General features: G+C 40.2%; 1 protein-coding gene across 6 annotated transcripts in view; it reads right to left on the bottom strand.

Moving 5' to 3' along the window:
* Positions 1 to 19,266, bottom strand: part of LOC127556748 (zinc finger protein ZFP2-like) — a 605,234-nt gene that overhangs the window by 69,861 nt on the left and 516,107 nt on the right. The gene's annotated exons all lie outside the window — the stretch shown is intronic.

Here is a 19,266-nt window from a genome sequence, read left to right as displayed (position 1 = left end):
CTTGTACAGCTCTTTCTGAGAATGGTCCAAGAGCCTCCACTTCTTCTGGATGAAATCCACAGCTATATCCTCAAATGTCACTGACTCCTAAACCATCAAAGTCACAAGATTTTGAGAATTCATCTGGCATAACCCTCATCAACTTCAAGGAGGTAACTGAAGCCAAGAAAGGATCTGCCCAAACTCAGAACCTCTAAGAGTATCAGAGCCAGCACTTGAAACCACAGTCAATAACAGTCCAATAGGACTTTGAAAAAAGCATTTTATATTTGAAGAGAGAATCACATCGAAATAATAAAACTTGGACAAATGTTTTATTATTTCGATGTGATTCTCTCTTCAAATGTCTGAATATGGAATTGCTTCTCCTTATAGAATCGAAGAGTATGTACTCCCTCGGTGAGTTAATTAAGAGAATCTGTGGAGAAATCTAGAAGGTGGGAACTCCTCATCAGAAATGTCAAACGTGATCATGTTAACAAAAATCCCATGAAATCTTTGTTGAGAAGTTGACAAGTACTGTATCTTCTAGGGTAGGAGAAGAAGGGAGGCAGGAGAGAGGAACATTACTAATGATTTTTGGGGGTATAAACCAGGATTTTTTTTTTAGATCTTCTGTGTATATATACTTTTATATAAAGCTTTTTATTTTCAAAACACATGCATATATATTGGATTTAACATATATTTCTACCATGTTTAAAGTATATTGAACTACTTGCCATCTAGGAAAGGGAGTGAAGGAACGTGGGGGGAAACTGGAACACAAGGTTTTGCAAGGGCTAATATTGAAGAATTGTCCACGCGTGTGTTTTGAAAAAATAAAAAGCTTTAATAAAGGAAAACACACACACACACACACACACACACACACACAGTTTTCAACATTCACTCTTGCAAAACCTTAAATTTTTTTCCCTCCTTCCCCCCCCCCAAAAAAAGGGAAACTCTCCCCTAAAGGGCAAGTTATCCAATATATGTTAAACATGTACAAGTCTTCTATACACATTTCCATAATTTAATAATATTTTTGAGGCAACAGAAATTAAGCAATTTGTACTGGATCACATAGCTAGTAAGTGTCTGAGACTGGATTTGAACTCCTGTCCTCCTGAATCTAGAGCCAGTTCTCTATTTACTTCACCACCTAGCTGTCCCAATTACTAGTAGTTTTTAAGAAGAGAGTAATTATTATGTAAAAAATGGGGCCAAAATAAATGTTATGTAGATCCCAGTGTAGAGGACATGCTATACCCTCAGTGTGAGCCCTCGACTAGCTTATGAAAATTAATAACATAAACTTTTTCTAAAATCCTAATGTAAGTATGTTCAGACTTACTGGGCCAACAGAAGAGATACTTGCCTGTATATATTCTTTGGACCCAAGTTGCTGTTTTGACTAATTCTATTTTTAACAGATCCTGTGGCTGAGCTGCTGTCTGAAAAAGATTCCTTTTTTAGCAGCCTTAGCATTCCTAACGTAACTTAGAGCCAAAATTATGGTATATAAGCTTTCTTCTTCCTGACCCTAATTGCCAATTAGATGCCCATGCTATTTGGCCTTCTGGCTTTGGTGAAATAAATTACAGAGAATCCTGTGTGAGTGTTCTTACTGGAGTAAGAACTCATCAAAAAGCTCTCCCAAAGGGTCAGCTTCTTTTTTTTTTTAATCTGGGATAAAGTGACTTGCCCAGAGTCACACAGTTAATAAGTGTTAAGTATCTGAGGTCGGATTTGAACTCAGATACTCCTGATTTCAGGGCCAGTGTTCTATTACTGTACCATCTAGCTGCCCCAAAATACGAGTTTCTTAAAATGTGGGTTGCAACCCCATATAGGTTCTCCTAGCTGAATGTGGGGGAATATGAAATTATGATTTATTATCAGTAGATGTAGACCTATTTTACATACCAATATATCTAGGATCATATAAAAATTTCTCAGATGAAAAAGGGTCAAGAATGGAAAAAATTCGGAAGCCTTCTTCTAAATGAAAACATGAAAAGGATTCTCCAGAAATATTACTTATGGTCACAACTCTTCAAATAATCTTACTCTTGAGGGAAGTTGAGACAAGATGATAGATAAAAGGAAGCAAATCACCTGAGCTCTATCCCAAACCTGTCCAAACACTTTTAAATGATTCTATAAAACAATTGCTGAAATGGCAGTGCCCTCAAAAGGTAGGGTGAAATAATATTCCAGCCAAAGACAACTTAAAAGTTTGGCAGGAACCGTCTCACCTGGATGAGAGAGCACAGTTAAGCACAGGCCAGGCCCCGGCAAACCAGAAGGTCTGAGAGGCATTGATTCAGCAGCAACACTATCTATTCTCAGAGATCTCAACCCCCAAATAAAGAAGGGTTGTTGACACCAGGGGCAGGACTGTCTATACTCAAATACGGATAGCAGTCCTGGGTGGCAGTCCCACTGTGAAGAGCACTAACACATGACAGCTTGCAATGGAAGAACTGAAACTTACAGGTCCCTAGAAGTATCTCTGAAAACAACTGCAAAAAAACCCTGAAGTTTGGTACAATGTATCCTCCACCCTGGAAGCAGAGCTCAACTTTAATGAAGCATTTAAAGGCAAGAAATAGACTGGGAAAACTGAGCAAACAACAGAAAAAAATCCTCACTATAGAAAATTACTGTGGTGGCAAACAAGATCAAAACATATACTCAGAAGAAGATAACAAAGTCAAAACTCCAACGTTCAAAACCCACAGAAAAATATAAATTATCCTATAGAAGAACTCACAAAAGATTTGGAAAGTCAAGAAAGAGACATAAAATAAAAATTGAGAAGAAAAATGAGAGAGATGCAAGAAAATCATGAAAAAAGGAATCAACAGATCAGTAAAGGGATAAGCATAAAAAAATTAAACACAAACACAAAACAAAATAAGTCAAATAGTAAAAAGAAGTACCAAAAACCAATGAGAAGAATGCCTTGAAAAGAAGAATTGGCCAAGTGGAAAAAAAAAAAAGGCACAAAAACACTCTGAAGAAAACAATTCCTTCAAAATCAGAATTGAGTAAATGAAAATTACTGATTCTATAAGAAAGCAAAAACAGTTAAACAAAATCAAAGAATGGAAAAATAGAAAACAATGTGAAATATCTCACTGGAAAAACATCCAGGATGGATCATTTTAAAATTACTGGACTAGGGCAGCTAGATGGCATAGTGGATAGAGCCCTGAAGTCAGAAGGACCCGAGTTCAAATTCTACCTCAGACACTTAACACTTCTTAACTGTGTGATGCTGAACAAGTCACTTAACCCCAACTGTCTTGCAAATGAAAAAAAAGAGTCTATAGACATCATCTTTCAAGAAATTATTAAGAAAAACTGCCCTGAAATTCTAGAACCAGAAGGTTAAAAAAAGAAATTGAAAGAATCAATCCTGAAAGAAATCCCAAAATGAAAACTCCCAGAAATATTAGCAAAATTCCAGAGCTCTCAATATCAAGGAGAGAATAGTGTAAGCAGTCAGAGAGAAGAAATTCAAGCCTCATTGAAGCCATAGTCAGGATAATATGAGATTTAGTAGCTTTTACATTAAAGTACTGGAGGGCTTGGAATTTGACATTCTGCAGTGCAAAAGAGCGTGGATTACAACCAGAATCCCCTACCACCAAATAGTATAATCCTGCAGAGGGAAAATAGATATTCAATGAACTACAGCACTTTCAAGCATTCTTTTTTTTTTTTTTTTTAGGGTTAAAACAATCATTTTTATTTTTTTTTAATTTTATTTTATTTAATAATAACTTTATATTGACAAAATCCATGCCAGGGTAATTTACTTTCAAGCATTCTTAATGAAAAGACCAGAGCTGAATAGAAAATTTGGCTTTCAAATACAAAACTCAAGAAGCATAAAAAGGTAAAGAAGGAAGAGAAATAAGGGATTTAACAACATTAAACTGTTTACATTCTTACATGGAAAGATGCTACTTGTAACTCATAAAACGTTTCTCATTGTTAGGGCAGTTAGAAGGAATATAAAGGGGCAGCTAAATGGTATAGTGGATGGAGTCATTTACTAGCTGTGTGACCCCAGACAAGTCATCTAACCTCAATCTCCTCCTCCCTAGGCCTACCAAAGGAGTATATATAGACAGAGGACATAGACGTGAGCTGAATATGAAGAGACAATATTTTAAAATATATAATTAAGGGATAAGAGAAATGCACTAGGAAAAAGGAAAAGTAGGTACCATACTCTGTTCAATGTTCTCTTGGTTCTACTCACTTCACTTAGCACCAGTTCATGTAAGTCTCTCCAAGGCTTTCTGAAATCATCTTGCTAATCTCAACTATTCTTTAAAACAATTTGAAACTATACTCAAAGGGCTTCAAAACCATACTTATTCTTTGATCTTATAAGACCACTAGTAGGTCTGGATCCAGAAAAAGGTTTTTAAAATAAAGGGAAAAAGAACTTATAAAGAGAGAAATATTTATAGCAACTCTTTTGGTGGTAGCAAGGAATTGGAAATTGAGAGGATGCCCCAAAATTTGGGGAATGACAGAAATTATGGTATGTGATTGTGATGGAATGCTATGAGTCAATGCCACTTTAATTTTTTTTAAATTTTATTATTATTCTTACTAGTTATGCTGAGGCAATTGGGGTTGAGTGATTTGCCCAGGGTCACACAACTAGGAAGTGTCAAGTGTCTTAGGTCAAATTTGAACTCAGGTCCTTCTGATTTCAGGGCTGGTGCTCTATCCCCCTAGCTGCCTTTCCAATGGTACTTTATTTTATTTTAATTTATTTTTGGTACTTTATTAAAGAGTCCATGGTCCCCCTTAGATGAAGTCTTCCTCATGATCTGAGATGCCTCCTCCTTCCAGGGTCCTATTTTTATAGGGCTAGATGTCCAGACATTCAAGAACAGCTCTACTAACTACACAATAATTCCTTTGGCTGATTGCTAAATGTTGAACAGACTAAAATAAGCAAAATATTATGTCGGCAGGTCACTGGGTGAAGTGAGGACTATGCCCACACAAGATGGACAAGCTTCTCCTTAGGTTGGGCGGGAGGAAATGGTCCAGGCTACCACAGTCAGTGATTAAGCAGTTATAAGATGGTCACCTGCTCCTATTGAACAAGGAGTCGGTCAGCAATCTTTGGGAGCTGGGTGGGGTAAGTGTGGGTGGGGTGGGCAGAGGGGTGGGGCATGACCCCCTGGATCCCCTCCAGACCCTTCTCCCCCAAAATTTCCAGTTGTTTCTCAACCCCACTCCCTTCCACGTGGAGCCTGCTCTAGGGACCCTCATTCCTTCTCCAGATGAGTCACTCTTCCACCAGGGAAAAGAGAAGGTTGGATAGTAACCATTTATAGAGTACTTGCTGTATGCCAGGCCCTGTATTAAGTGCTTTACAACAGTGATCTCATTGGGTGGGAGGGAAGAGCTGCTATTATCCTTGTTTTACAGAAGAAAGGAGATGAACAGGCGTCATGAGTTGAATTCCACAGAATCCTCACTCTTCCCCCAAACAGTACACAAGGCTGCCCGAAATCAAACCCCACACAAAACTAAGGACTCGGCTCCTCCTCATGCATTGGGACCCCAGCATTCCCCCCCATCCAACAAGTATGCACACTCACCAGCCTTTCTCCCACCGAAGCACACCTCCCCACACAAGGCGATCACAAGCTATTCAGACCCATGGTTGTGATGGGGTGAATAAGACCCCAGAAAGAGACCAGGCTACCCAGGGAGAGGCAGGCGGGATTCTCAGGGCCCCACAGTTACTGTATCCAGCAGAGGTTGCTGTATCTAATGAGGGTCATTGTATCCAGCAGAAGTTACTGTATCCAATAGGGGTCATGATATCCAATGGGGGTTATTGTATCTAGCAGAGGTTACTATATCCAATAGAGGTCACTGTCCAACAGAGGTTACTGTATCCAATGACAGTCATTATATCCAGCAGAGGTTACTTTATCCAATGGAGGTCACTGTAACCAGCAGAGGTTACTGTATCCAATGGAGGTCACTGTAACCAGCAGAGGTTACTGCATCCAATGGAGGTCACTGTGACCAGCAGAGGTTACTTTATCCAATGGAGGTCACTGTAACCAGCAGAGGTTACTGTATCCAATGGAGGTCACTGTAACCAGCAGAGGTTACTGTATCCAATGGAGGTCACTGTGACCAGCAGAGGTTACTGTATCCAATGGAGGTCACTGTGACCAGCAGAGGTTACTGTATCCAATGGTGGTCACTGTGACCAGCAGAGGTTACTGTATCCAATGGAGGTCACTGTGACCAGCAGAGGTTACTGTATCCAATGGAGGTCACTGTGACCAGCAGAGGTTACTGTATCCAATGGAGGTCACTGTGACCAGCAGAGGTTACTGTATCCAATGGAGGTCACTGTATCCAATGGAGGTCACTGTGACCAGCAGAGGTTACTGTATCCAATGGAGGTCACTGTGACCAGCAGAGGTTACTGTATCCAATGGAGGTCACTGTAACCAGTAGAGGTTACTCTATCTAATGAAGGTTATTCCTTTTCCATCCAAGGTATCACCCTTCCCTTCCCTAGTTAATCAAGGGTTCCTTAGGGACTTAGCCCTCTGTGAGCAGCCTAATTAAATCTTTGCCCCTTGATTGGGAAACGTTTAAACCTACCAATTCTTTTGAGACATCGGCTAGGATCCCCTATATGTCTGGGGGAGGCAGCCCTTGCATACCCTCAGTTACACAGAGGCACACGCACCAGCCCTCCCCCTTCACAGCACGCACACGCGTGCACTTACAATCTTAGTTAACAGGCACCCACGCACCGCAATCGCCCACAGACACACTCAGCGACGCGGTGCACACACGTCACAAACAGTTACACGGACCTCGCACATGCAATTGCACTTGTGCAAAGCTTGTACACACCGTTCCCTCAGACCCTCCCTCTCTAGCACACCCACGCACTCCCGCCCCCGCACACGTCCAAGCTTTCGGGGACGCTGCCACGCGTAATGACCCCAACTGGGCTCCCCGCGTGCTGGGGGAGGGGGAGAAGACACAAGAAAAGAGGGGGTTGCCAGGCTGCGTGGGGAGCCGGGGCCGCGCCTGCGCACTGATGCCCTCCTCCCCTTCCCCACTCACCGGTGCTGGAGAACGCAAAGGAACCAAGCCTCTGGTCCCCGGGGAAGATGCGCCTGCGTACCGCGAGACTCCCAGCATGCTCCGGGGCTCAGCGGCTGCCGGAGGAGGGGCCGAGACAGGGTATGACGTCACAGCGGGGCATTCTGAGACCGGGATGGCCTCCTGCTCAGAGCGCTCTGCTGGGGCATGGGGAGAGAAGTTGTGACGTCATTCTGCTCTGGGCTGCTTCTCCCACTCCCTTTTCTAGTTCCAGGCGGCAGTTTTATAGAGTATAAGCTCCTGGGGGAGCAGGGCCCGTCCTCTGTTAGACCCCTGCATTCAGGCCAGTGCCATGCACACAGTAGGCGCCTAATGGGGCTCCCTTGATGCTCCCCGCTCCCCTCCCCCCTCCTTCGTCCCCTCCCCCTCCCGTGAGAGGTGGTGCTGCCCTCAGCCCCTTCTTTTACGGACAGGGAAACTGAAGCAGAGGCCGGCCGCTTCATGCTCAACGTCCGCCCTCCCCCCCCCCCCCATCCCTTCCAGGAGTTAGAGGTATGAGGTGAAGGGGACAGAAGGCTGGGCCTGAGGCCAGTGGGCTCTGAGTTCAGATCTGGCCTCAGACCCCTGGGAGACTTGACCCTGGAGCAGTCCCCTCGCCTGTCTGCCTCATTTTCCTCCCCTGCACTCCCAAGATCAGAAGTAAACCCCCATTCCAGGTTGTGACAGTTTGTAGTGGACTGAGGGGATCCAGTGACTCCAGGTTGTAGCACCCCTAGTCCCACATTACAATAGAGCCTTTTCCCCTTCCCTTCCTGGGCCAGTCAGGCCAATCAGTGGACTCCCTGATCAAAGATTGCTCTTCTTGTTCGGGCTTTTCAGTCCTGACTGATCCTTCCTGATGCCATTTGGGTTTCCTGGCAAAAAGATATTGGAATAACTTCTAATTCCTTTCTACAGCTGAGGAAACAGGCAAATGAGGTCAACTGATCTTCCCCAATCAGACAAGTATTAAGTGAGGCTGAATTTGAACTCAGAACTCTCTAGTTCAGGCACTATCCAGCCACCATCTTTGTACAGTGGAAGCATCTGTCTCTCTCCCTCTCTCTTCCTTCCTTTTTTTTGTTCCTTCCTTAGCAGGCGGGTTGTTGTCCTTCCTTCTCAAAGAGGACCAAAATGACATCACTAGGTTACACTCCAATGACCACGTGGCTGACCGCTGGCAGAGGTCACCCACAAATAGTCCCTATGAACATTTGGGGGCCTTCTCTACTTTTATGCATCTCCTGTTTCTTTGGAGCTAATTCAATTCTGCTTTGTTCCATCTTGAGCCCAGGTGGCTGGCTCATACTCTAACTATTCTTTCTGGAGGCCAGGCATCACCCCAACCATTTGCACCTCCAGTCTGAGTAATGGAGGTATCTAAACCCCATTTCTCTCTTCCCAAATCATTGTGCAACTGAATCCCTAAATATTGGTTTGCCTGTTCAGGAAGAAAGAAAAATTTTGGCCTTATTAGTCCAGTATAACAAATCCCTGTCCAATTAAGAGGTAAGTGAGTATAAGCAGTTAAGCCACAGATCCAATAATGAGCCTTTAGAGCAGGTTGTTCCCTTGAAAATATGTCCTTCCCTTCACCTGAAGTGAATTCCCCTTCATTTCATTTTCTCTGCATATTTAATGGGGAATTGTTTGGGGTGTCAAAGGTTCTCTTTCCATATAGCTCCCCCCACCATGAAGATGCAAAACATGAAAAACGCATCTGAAGACAATATAGAGCTTTGATAAGTAAGTCAGGGGTCTAGGATTGGGGTTCCAGAGACAGCCCTGCTTTCCATCAACATACAGTGTAAAAGGCTCTAGGCAGATTAGTTCAACTTTTAGGGTCCTTTAAAATAAAAAAAAAAAAACTTAATCTAATCAGGGCATGATGAGATTCCCAGTTTTCTCTCAAAGAACAAAAGGCAAAGTGGGAGTGGTCCCAAGTACTTGAGCAAAGTAAGCCTTCAGATAAAGAAACTCTAGCCCCAGGAAGAAAAAGGGTTAAAAGATATTAATAGAAGCAACTCTTCTCTCCTTATTCATCTCCATGTTTTCAGGATTCAATGACAATGCCCTTCTGCTGTTCCTCACAGATAACTCTGCCGTTTCCCTGGATCCTCTCCCCCACCCTATGTTTTGCCTGCCCCCTTGTCTCTGCCTCCTAGTTTCACTGGATTAGTTCAAGTCTTGTCCAAAATCCCATCTTCTATAAGAAACTTTTCTTTTTTTTTAAATTTTTGAAGCTTTTTATTTTCAAAACATATGCATGGATAATTTGACAACATTAATCCTTGCATAGCCTTGTGTTTCAGATTTTCTCTTCCTTCCCCCACCCTCTCCTAGATGGCAAGCAATCCAATATATGTTAAATCAAATATGTATAAACATATTTATACAGTTCTCTTGCTGAACAAGAAAAATCAGATCAAAAAAAGAAAGTAAATGAGTAAAAAAACAAAATGCAAGTGGACAACAACAAAATGAGTGAGAATGCTATGTTGTGATCCACATTCAGTCCCCACAGTCCTCTCTCTGGGTGTAGATGGCTCTCTTCATCACAAGATCATTGGAACTGGCCTCCATGTTTTCATTGTTGGAAAGGGTCATATAATATCAGATTTGATCGTTATATAATATTGATGTTGTCATGTACAATGATCTCCTGGTTCTAATCATTTCACTTAGCATCAGTTCATGTAAGTCTCTCCAGGCCTCTCTGAAATCATCCCACTGATCATTTCTTATAGAACAATAATATTTTATAACATTCATGTACCATAATTTGTTCAGCCATTCTCCAACTGATGGACAGCCGCTCAGTTTCCAGTTTTTTGCCATTACAAAGATGTCTGCCACAGATATTTTTGCACATGTGCATCCTTTTTCCTCCTTTAAGATCTCTTTGGGATACAAACCCAATAGAAACACTTCTGGATCTGAGCATAGCACACTTTGATCGCCCTTTGGGCATAGTTCCAAATTGCTCTCCAGAATAACTGGATCAGTTCACAACTGCACCAACAATGTATCAGTGTCCCAGTTTTCCCACATCCCCTCCAAAATTTGTTCTTGTCTTTTCCTGTCATCTTAGCCAATCTGAGAAGTGTGTAGTGGTATCTCAGAGTTGTCTTAATTTGCATTTCTCTGATCAATAGTGATTTAGAGCACCTTCTCATATGATTAGAAATGATTATAATTTATAAGAAGCCTTTCTTGATCCATCTTCTCTGAGTTCCTGCAATTCACCTTAGATGTATCTGGTATATAGAAAACAAGGAAACAAACAGATAAACTATCTACTATGGGTTCCCCTCCTAGACCACTGACTTGATGTGGCAGAGTGGCTTATGTAGGTCAATGAAACTAGGATCTCTGACATGCAGGTGGACAAGTTATAGTGCAGAGTTCTGGTAAAAGAAAATCTACTAAGGAAGTAAACAGCAAACTGCTCCTGTTCCTTTGTCAAGAAAATCCAAGAATAATATTAAAATTATAAAAGATGAGCCTCTCAGGCCAGAAGGTGCCCCAATGAACTGGGGAAGAGCAAGGGGTGACAACAGGGAGTTCTAGAGCCTGAAGGCCAAGGCTGAAAGGAATCTTGGCTGTGGATGTATCTGGAGAGGAAAGCAGAGTTCAACTGTGAAAATTCATGGAGTATGTGAGCCTGGAACCTGAGCTCTATGAACCCAACTATACTGGAATTGAGCAAACAGGAGATACAGAGTCAAATCCAATCTCTTGGGAATCAGTGTACTGAAATGGATGGAATGGGAGATCAGGTGATCACTGCATCTACTCCTGTAGGCATGCAGACCTTAGTAGGACTCGAGCAGCCCTTAGAGTCAAAATAGGATCGTATCATCCCAGAAATGATGGAACGAGGCCTGCTTGAATCCAAGCCAAACAGTTCAACAAGACAAGACTATATTCCAGCCACTGATGTAGAATAGACTACAGTTGTTGAGTATATGCCCATCAGTTGGAGAATGGCTGAATAAGTTATGGTATATGAATATAACGGAATATTATTGTTTTATAAGAAATGAGCAGCAGGAGGATTTCAGAGAGGCCTGGAGAGACTTACAAGAACTGATGCTGAGGGAAGTGAGCAGAACCATTGTACATGGCAACAATGAGTTTGTATGATGATCGACTGATGGATGTGGCTCTTTTCAACAATGAGGTGATTCAGGTCATTTCTAATGGAGAAAGCCATCTGAATCCAGAAAGAGGACCATGGGATTGAATGTAGATCACAACATAGTATTTTTACCTTTTTGTGGTTTGCTTGCTTTTTGGTTTTTTCTCATTTTTTCCTTTTTGATTTGATTTTTCTTGTGCCGTGTGATAAATGAGGAAATATGTTTAGAACAATTACACATGTTTAACTTATATTTGTTTACTTGCTGTTCGAGAACAGCAACTGCTTCTCAGTCTCCTTGTATCATCCTCTCCCAAGAGGAGATTCATTCTGCAGGTCTGGGTTGGATCTCCAGCAGCCACTGTCAGATGGCTCCTGTATATTCCAACAGCTCTCATGTATTACAACATCTGGATATCATACAAGACAGTACCCACAACTGCAAATCTTTGGTATGCTAGAGTGTCATCTATTTCTCTAACTTGCCATATGTAGAATCTTTGTTTGGCAAATGCACTTGGTAGCTAATGCTCTTCCATTTCATTTTCTTCCAATTTCCAGTAGATTGATAGGATTCACTTTTTCAAAAATTCTTTTTTTTTTTTTTTGGAGAAATTTGCTTTCTTTCAGATAATAATTTCTTAACTTTTTTGTCATTTTAATTTTCTTTAAGATATCTGACTTATCCTCTACTTGTAAGGTATATTTTACTTTTAGCTTCTATTCTGTCTATTATTGAATTTGTAGATAAGTAAGAAAGAGACGTTCTCTTATTTTCTGCATTACAAGATCTGTAATTATCAACTGTATACAAGGAAAGAGTCCAATTTTGAATAAAGCCTGGGTTGAATTGAGACTATGTGAGCTCAAATGTGTAACTGCCATTGATGATCTATCAGGTAGAATTTGAGAATTTTCCTAAATCACTTCATTACATTCTTTAAGTAATGACTTTTCAAAGCTGTTAAGATTAAGAACTTCCTAGATAAAGAGAATTTATAGTTTCCTTTGTTCATTTCCTAAACAAAAAGTTATTGATATTATTAGTATTAATTTTAAAGCAAAATATACCTGATTGCATGTATAAATTTCTAAACATTATAAGACATATTCAAATAGTTTAATTCATCATTTCACAACATCTAGATGAAAAGAGGATTTACTGTCCTAAGAATACCATTGGATCAGCCTCAAAGAATTATTTTTCAAATGACCATATTTCAGAATAAAAGAATTATTAGAATCATAATGACATGAATAACATAAACTTATTGGCAATCAAATAATTAAGTTGAAAGTATTTCTGAATTGTCTTACAAAGAAAATCATTTTAAACATTTATCACTTTGACACTCTAGAATGATTGCATTCAGATACCAGTACAGTCATTCTGATTCAATGATGCTTTCAATTTTCTTCATTTTATCTAAATGTATTGCCTGAATGTCTCATTTTCAGAGTATGTTTTATTAAGGAATGATCCACCAAGGAAAGTCACAAATTACAGTATCCTAAAAGGAAAACACATGGGACTTTCAATGAGACCACATAATTTCATTTCCATCAAACAGTGAGGGATTTTATTATCTCCAGAATATCAATTTTTCCTAAAAGCCATTTCTATTAGTAGACAAGTGTTTACTATTAGTTTTAGAGTGGCCATGAGTGTGAATGGAGAAAGGGAATAATCCTGGGACCTCAGGAATGAGGCAAAAAAGGGCCTCTTGGATACTCCCAGAAAGGGCTTGGTTCACTGAGGCCAGAAGAGCTTCTTCTGCTTTCCACATGACCCATCTTTCTAGGCACACTCCCTCAGACTCCTCTTCCTGTGTTGGAATCTTTACAAACTGCTAACTCATTAGAGTTGATAGATTATTGATCTGATCTTACAAGGAAATATTTTGGGCCAGAACTTGAAACAAGATTCTAAGTAGAACTAATTGATACAATGCTTGTGTTCACACCAGTACTCATTGGAGTTCACAAGTATGGGAGATTCACAAAGTAAACTTTGTAACTTTGTGAATTCACACCTCCCTTAGGTGTGCCTCCAGAAGGAGGAGTCAACCTTTGGGAAACCATATATAAAGAGATTATTAGCTTCGGGTTAGGTAGTTACTTCGGGTTATAGCGATTTCAGCCAGAAGCCCTCTCTGAGTGAGGAGTTTTACGTTGGAACATTGACTGGGGTTGGAGAGGAGCACTCTGGGAGATTGAGAGCTAGAAGCCCTCTCTCAGAGGCAAGAGAAATTCAACTTGGTGCTGGCTCTGGAGGCTGAAGAAAGCAGAGGCAAAAGCAAAGGACAAAGCTGCAAGAGCTCTTAGAACCAAGCAAAGAGATAGGCCTCTAAGCTAACCGAGCTATATTGGAGACAATAAAAGATCTGAACTTTTATCACCTGGCTGCATTTGGGGTAATTATTGATCTGAACTGCAACTAAGGCTGCCTCCAGAAAACCTCCCCAAGAAACCAACTCGCTCCCAGAGAGAACCTTCTCATATTATATTTTAAAGAAGAAAAAGATCACCACATTGCTGGAAGATCCTCTTGCTAGAAAATGCATCTTTATATTTGGGATAATTGTCTCCTAGAAATTCAATACTTGCTTGCACCCCAGAAGTAGGTCTGAGCCAAGAGTTCAGAAAAGTCAGATGACCAACCCCTACTCTAACTGTCTATAACAAACTGCCCAGAATTTGTGACCACAGAAAACAATACATTTCAAAAGACTAAACATGTGTTTTCTAAGTAAAAAGGGGGAAAAAAGTCCAAAGACTGTAAATCTCAGAACAACTATGCATTTAATGGAACAACTGCACAGGGAAAAAACAAAACAGCTTTTGTCAGTGACCAGGAGAAATGCCATCAAATATAAAGAAAGGGAAACTCAGATTTTAAAAACCTATTCCGCAACCTTTAGAATCCACCAGACAGAATGATAGGTGTCCTAAAGCAAAAAGAAGCCCAAGATGATTCCCAAAATGATACTCAATGTGATGGACACCCAATAAGAAAAGAATGTTCAAGACATTCCTAGAAAGAAAATCAGACTGGCAAAAAACCATGTGCTTCTCAAACTTCAGAGCTAATCAAAGAACAGTACACAGAACACCAAGTACAACTAAACTGACAAAACAACAGAATAATGATTGAGGGAACTGTTTCTTCATGTATGTATGAATACAAAGGTGAAAACATATATTTAAAAAAGGGGTAATGGAAAAAAAACAGTTATTAATCCTCACACCATCTTCTAGAAGAATGTAGGGCTTTTGTGAAACTAAATTATAAAATGTGAGGAGGCATACACAGGAGGAAAAGAAAGTCATGGAGAGAGAATATGTGAGGTACCTTAGTCAAGTCAAAGGCTAACAAGGAAAGAAAATTTAATCTTCTAGATTCCTAGAATAAGAGAACTTATAGGAGAATGGATAAAAAAGAAAATGGAAAAGATACAAAATGGGAGAAAGAAAAGCAGATCTTGTTTCAGTGTTTGGAAGAAGCACCACTGAATAATGCACCTCTAGTGTGAGGAATATCTTGTTTCTTTTAAATAGTATTTCATTTTTTTCCAAATAATAACTGGGGAATCATGAAAAGCTGTAATGTTCGGGCTAGCTTTCTGGAGGAACTCAGGATCAACCTGAGTCCTTGGTCTTAGTGGAGAAGTGATGAAGGCAGGACTGCCACCACAAGGCTAGTCAAAAATAGATTGTCTCTCTTCCAGTCCTTCTTAGCCCTTACATACTCTATTACAATTACATCATTACTGTATAATGAGTATGTGTGAACTAGAGAACCATTACTTCACCATACTAAATACTAAGTATATATGTGAACTAGAGAAACATCATCTCATCAATTCCACTGAGTTAACACCTTGTTTCAAGTATACTTCTCCAAAGTTCCAATTCTTTACATCTCCCTGCTTTCTTTTGTTTTAGAACACAGTTGGTCAAGCCCTCCCTGACTTCTCAGGAAGGGAAGAGAAAACACCAAAAAAGAGGTGATCACTCTCTCCCTTGACTTCTCAGGAAGGTGAGAACACCAAACCAGATATTGTTAGCAAGTTTCCTCTGGACTGAAGGGTCTTACTTGAAACAGGTATACATAATCCATCAGCATGGGAGGTATTACACAAGCATACAGTAATATAGCATAGGCTAGTAGTGATGTAACAAACAACATGAATCAATATGAGAAATTATATATGTACATAAGTCCTAGAAAGAGGGTACATAAATAACAATCACACATATGTCTCCTTCAGCAGCCAAGAGATAGTCCAAAACCAATCAATTATCCATCACTTCATGTCTCGGGGAATCCAACGATTCCTACAGATTTTGAAGTCCTGCAGTAGTCTCATCAACAAATTTTGATGTTTTGATGTCATGCTTTTTCAGTGGCACATGTAGCCAGAGATGGAACTATCTGATGTTTCTTGGGTCTTCTACTTTTCTCTTCAAAGGACATGGTGAATACGGCTCATTGGTACCCATCTGCTTCCTTCTCCACCTATAAAGTTACAAGCAAACCCTCTCCCCCAAGCAGTTAACCTATCTGGTATCTTCCATTCATCACTATCTGGATCTCTCCACATCACCTGGAGATTTTATTGGACCTGATCGCACTAGACCTTGCCCTTCTGGTGGATTATAAAACCTGTCTGTCAGAGCCAATGTATCTTTATCAAAAAACAAAAAATTAATAGTACAAAGAATTAAATATAAAAGTTTTCTAGGGTTACTTGTGGCTCCCCCTTATGTTTTTGGAGGAGCGTCTTGATGTCTCTTTTTCTCCTCTCTACTATTGCCTGTCTTTTGATTAAAAGGTATACCAGTAATGTGTAAAATCTGATACTGTGCACAAAAGTGTGCAAAATATTCAGAAGTATATGCAGGACCATTATCTATTTTTATTGCTTGTGGCACACCCAGTTTTGCAAATGCTTGTATAAGGAATTCAGTGACCACTTGAGCTGTCTCTTTGGCTGCTGGCATTGCAAAAGTAAATCCTGAAAAGATGTCTACTACAACATGGATAAAAGACAGACAGCCAAAAGATTTATAATGGGTTACATCCATTTGCCAGATTTCATTGGGTCTCAAAGCACAAGGGCTCTTCCCTGAAGGGAGCTTAGGAGCATGGAAAGGAAGGCAAGCTGTACAGGCTTTTACTAGGCTCCTAGCTTCCCCTTTTGTCATCTCAAATAGTAAACATAAAGCTCAAACAGCCTGATGGTATTTAGAATGTGATTCTTGGGCTTCTTGAAATAAAGGAATATTGGCCAACATGGTTAGAAGGCTATCTGCCTTTAAATTTTCATCAAAAATAGGACCTAGAAGTCCATTATGAGAGTGGACATGCAAAATATTAATCTTACCTGGATGCTTTCTCATTTGCTCTTGAAATTCCTTAAAGAGCTAATATATATTAGAAGCTACAAATTTTATTTGGGCTGTGGCAATTCTTTGTGCCACACCTACTGAATAGGCTGAATCGGATATATTTACATCTCCTGGATAATAAGTAAGAACTGGAATGATTGCATACAATTCATTCTGTTGAGTGGACTGAAAAGGAGTTCTGACTACTCTCTTTATACCTAAGTCATGAGAGTAAACAGCACAAATGTTATGTTTGGTTGCATCTGGAAAGATAGTTGATCCTGTAAGAGGAACTTTAGAAACTTTTTCTTCAAAAATCCATTGCCAATTATGTAATAATCGAATTATCTTTGATGGGGACCCGTGTGTAAAATTTGGAGCTGTGGCCAATAAAATTTGCCACTCTGGGATGGTTTCACAGCATACATTAATTTGTGCATCAGTATAAAAGATGTATATTTATATTAGGTAATTAAGCCTAACACTGGATACATTCATTGGATATCTCCTATCAATTTCTGAAAGTCATTTAAGGTGTTCCACTTTTCTGTTCTTAAGGAAAGTTTTTATACTGTAAGCGCCTTAGGGTATACTTCATATCCTAAATATTGAAAAGAAGCATGCCTATGAATTTTTTCTGGAGCTATGTGCAATTTGTAGTTCCTTAGTGTTTCTATGGTCTTTTGTAGACATGCCTCTAACATGTCCATTCATATCTTTTATAAGGCTCAGCTAATTTAATACTGGGCACTGAAAAGACAAATCTTTTCATATCCTCCTTATCCAGAGGGATAGAATAGAAACAATCCTTAATGTCCATAACCCAAAGAGGCCATTCTCTAGGCGATTGAGTAGGAGATGGAAGTCCAGGCTGAAGAGTTCCCATGGTTTCTATCTGTTCAATTACTTTTCTTAAGTCAGTCAACAGCCTCCATTTTCCAGATTTCTTTTTTTTTTTTACAACAAATACAGGGGAATTCCAAGGACTTAGAGAAGGTTGTAAGTATCCTTGGTCAAGTTGCTCCTATATTATATCTAATAAGGCCTGAATTTTTTCACTTGCTAAGGGCCACTGTTCTATTCACACTGGTGTATCAGTTTTCCATTGAATGGGAACAGGTGAGAGTAGTGGCAGGCTTTCAACAGCAGTCCTGCCTAAAAAGCCAAAGTACTCAATTGTAATGCTATGTGTTGTAAGATGTGTCTTCCCCATAGATTGATGGGGATTTTTTCAACTGCAAAAGGAATAAAAATTCCTGTTTTACCTTCAAATATCCATCTCAAGGGGTAGCACTAATTTCAGTTACTATTAATTCTCCTATGCCAGACATATAGGAGTCTGCCTTAATCTTTGACCAATGACTGAGCCAATTGACACTGTAAAATTTGCACAAGTGTCTACCAACCCTTCCAGGGGTATGCCATTATAGTGAGCATAGGATGGTCAGCCGTAACAGTTGCAATCCAGAATATTCCTGGATTCTGTTGCTGGGAATCAAAATCTGGGCAAATGTCACCAGATTGCCTATCCGGAGTGTGTACCAGTAAACCTGATGCTACTACTTCTCCTGGGTGATAAGTCACACATTGTCTACCTGTATTAATGACTGGGATATTAGCTACACATTACTCAGTTTTCCAGTGTATGGATATACACTGTTTGTAAGCACTCTCAGGAGATGAAATGATCAAGCCTACTGTTCTTGGAGGCAAAGAATCCATAGTCCAGACAAGGAAAGATTTCATCTCTCTAGGGGATATCTCAGTAGTCCCAATTGCATACAACTGTATTCTCCCCAATGGTAATCCCTTTCTCCCACTGGGTTCCTTCTAGGTTGATTGATCATAATGGAGTACTGAACTTCTAAAGACTCTCTGGGTGCAACATCAGCTGCCATCATGCCCCATGTGTTTTTTGCCTGGGGCCCCAGAGCATGGCCCCCCTTTCCCATTTCCCTGAGTCAATGTACATTCTGATGCCCAGTGAAAGCCTCTGTTGCATTTTGGACATAGGATTTGGGGTCTTGTTCTCCCACTCTGTCTTCTCTGCCAACATTGAACTTTCAGATGCCCTACTTTTACCAAATTGAAAGTATAGCTGTCTCTCTGGAAGTTCCTTGCCAAAAAGAACCCTGTCTTCCCATGTTCAGATCTTGAGAAGTCTGCATCATTGTCTGGGTATAAAAGGCATGTGTGCCAATTGTGGCACAGTATCTTGTGATCTAATCTAAAGAAGTATCCTTGTGTAGTGCTAGTATAATTCTTCTACAAACCTCATTAGCATTTTTCTTAGCAAGTTGTCTTATCATAATTTCTGTTGCTACATTTTCACCAATAGTTCATATGACAGCTGTTTGTAGAGGTCCCATAAAATCAGCAAAGGTACATTTGGACCCTGCACTATTTTTGTGAAGGCTTTCCCTCTATCTTGTCTTCCTGGGAGGGTGCCCCATGCTTTGATAGCAACAGCAGCAGCAATTTGCTGATATGCTCCTATAGGGTGATTAATCTGTGCTAAAGTGTCTGCATAAAAACCTAAACCTGCTAATTGATCAAAGGTGACTAGTATATTAATTCCAAGTTGC

The sequence above is a fragment of the Antechinus flavipes genome, chromosome 3, assembly GCF_016432865.1.
Source record: "Antechinus flavipes isolate AdamAnt ecotype Samford, QLD, Australia chromosome 3, AdamAnt_v2, whole genome shotgun sequence".
In the NCBI taxonomy this organism is placed as follows: Eukaryota; Metazoa; Chordata; class Mammalia; order Dasyuromorphia; family Dasyuridae; genus Antechinus; species Antechinus flavipes.
Note: the sequence above shows the minus strand (reverse complement) of the source record. Positions and strands in the feature narration are given on the sequence as shown.